At 43.3% G+C, this 2,500-nt stretch overlaps 1 protein-coding gene across 1 annotated transcript in view; it reads left to right on the forward strand.

The window, feature by feature from the left end:
* Positions 1-2,500, forward strand: part of LOC311318944 (short transient receptor potential channel 4-like) — a gene marked incomplete at both ends in the record, with an annotated part of 48,953 nt that overhangs the window by 24,360 nt on the left and 22,093 nt on the right. The window lies entirely within an intron of this gene.

The raw sequence follows: 2,500 nt of genomic DNA on the forward strand, positions 1-2,500 counted from the left end.
AGCAGATCAACTTCAAACTACTCGACATGCATGCATTTTTTGTGAGTGCAACACTCGGTGAGAGAGAGAGAAAGAGAGAGCGAAAGAGAGAGATACAGAGAGAGATACAGAGAGAGAGACAGAGAGAGAGAGACATACATTATGCATCAACAAATTGGCAAAGCAATTGGAACAGTCTGCAGCACCTGGCACCCCCCTAGTAGACGCATGAGTCAAACGCCTCCTGTTTGCAGACGACCTGCTGCTTCTGTCTCCAACCACAGAAGGGCTTCAACAGCACCTTGATCTTCTGCACGAGTTCTCCCAGACCCGGGCTTGGACAGGGAATCTGACCATGACAAAGATTATGATATTTCAAAAAAGGCCCAGCCTCCAGCACAACAAATATTCATTATTTCTAGATACGATTCCCCTACACGAAACTATACTGTCCCTACCGCGGCCTAAACATCAGCTCCCCAGGGAACTTCATCAAGGCTGTGAACGACTTGATAGACGAGGCTAGAAGGGCTTTCTACGCTATCAAAAGGAACATCAAATTGGACATCCTAATCCTAATCTGACTAAAAATACAAGACTCTGTTATAGAACCCATTTCCCTTTACAATGGGGTCTGGGGTTCACTTGTCAACCAAGATTTTACAAAATGGTACAAACATAAAATTGAGACTGCATGCAGAACTCCGCCATTCTCCACATCCAACGAAAACACCAAACAATGCATGCAGAGCAGAAATAGGACAATACCCACTAATTATCAAAATTCAAAATAGAGCATTTAATTCACCTAAAGGACAGTGACCCAGATACGCTCCATAACAAAGCTCTCACCTCCAGAGAGACTGCAGAGAGAGAGACGCTCCCTCAGACAGCTGCTTCTGGGACTCTGTGTTCACAAACACAAGCAGAGCCACCAAACAGAAACCCCACCAGACTAAACCAAATTATAAGAACAAAAATAAAACTATTTGACCCATTGGAAAGAATCTACCAAACACCAGCGCAAATTAGGATGCTATTTGGGCCTAAACAGAGAATACACAGTGGCAGAATACCTGAGCACTGTGTCGTAAGTCCTTAACTATGTACAGATTCAGAGAGCACAGCCTCGCCATCGGCTCCCTAGAGAAGACAGACTGTGCTCCCACTGCACACAAAACGAGGTGGAAACCCAGCTTCACTTTCTAACTACTGTACCGGCCAACTGTACCAGGACATCAGAGATACATACTTCCCACAGATTACAAACACCCAACAATATTTTGAAAACTTGACTAATGACTTGAGTAAAAACTTCCATATCTGCTGGGGGAAATACAACGATGTGCAAACACAGCAGCAAGATGTGTGACAGGAAGTTGTGACAGGAAGAGGAACTAATGGAACACAACCACCATGAAGACTGTCAATCAGTATCCCTGCACACCACACTGATCACATACACACTGTAGAAGTTACCATTTAAATATATTAGTAATATTACACTTACTTATTCACTCAATTCATCTATTTGTATTTACATTCAAATTTTAACATTTTGTGACTTTTTGTGATGTTTGCATTGGCAATCTCTCTCTCTCTCTCTCTCTCTCTCTCTCTCTGTATCGCAATTCAATTTCAATTCAATTTCAAAGGGCTTTATTAGCATGGGAAAAATGTTTAATGTTTCCCATGCTAAAAAAGCCCTTTGAAATTTAAATTGAATTGAGAGGGAGAGAGAGAGAGAGAGAGGGAGAGTGAGAGAGAGAGAGAGAGAGAGAGAGAGAGAGAGAGAGGGATTACGACCATACCCGCTAATTATCAAAATCCAAAAGAGAGCAATTAAATTTCATAATCACCTAAAGGACAGTGACCCAGACACACTCCATTAGAAAGCCCTCACCTCCAGGGAGACTGCAGAGAGAGAGACGCCCCCTCAGACAGCTGCTTCTGGGACTCTGTGTTCACAAACACAAGCAGAGCCACCAAACAGAAACCCCGCCAGACTAAACCAAATTATAAGAAAACAAAAAGAAAATTGTTTGACACATCAGAATGCTATTTGGCCCTAACCACAGAATACACAGTGGCAGAATACCTGAACCCATGACGGAACCAATTCTCAAAACTAAGGAAGTCCTTGACTATGTACAGACTCAGTGATCACAGCCTCGCCATCGAGAGAGGACGCCACAGGCAGACCCGGCTCCCTAGAGAAGACAGACTGTGACAGACTGTGCTCCCACTGCACACAAAAAAAGGTGAAAACCCAGCTTCACTTTCTAACTACCTGCCAACTGTACCAGGACATCAGAGATACATACTTCCCACAGATAACAAACACCCAACAATATTTAGAAAACCTGACTAATGAGGAAAAAACTCTCTTGCTGAAATACAGCGATGTGCAAACACAGCAAGATGTGTGAGCAGCTGTGACAGGAAGAGGAACTAATGGAACACGACCACCATAAAGACTGTCAATCACTATCACACCACACTGATCACATACAGTACACAC

This window comes from Borostomias antarcticus (genome assembly GCF_949987555.1).
Source record: "Borostomias antarcticus genome assembly, chromosome: 15".
In the NCBI taxonomy this organism is placed as follows: domain Eukaryota; kingdom Metazoa; phylum Chordata; class Actinopteri; order Stomiiformes; family Stomiidae; genus Borostomias; species Borostomias antarcticus.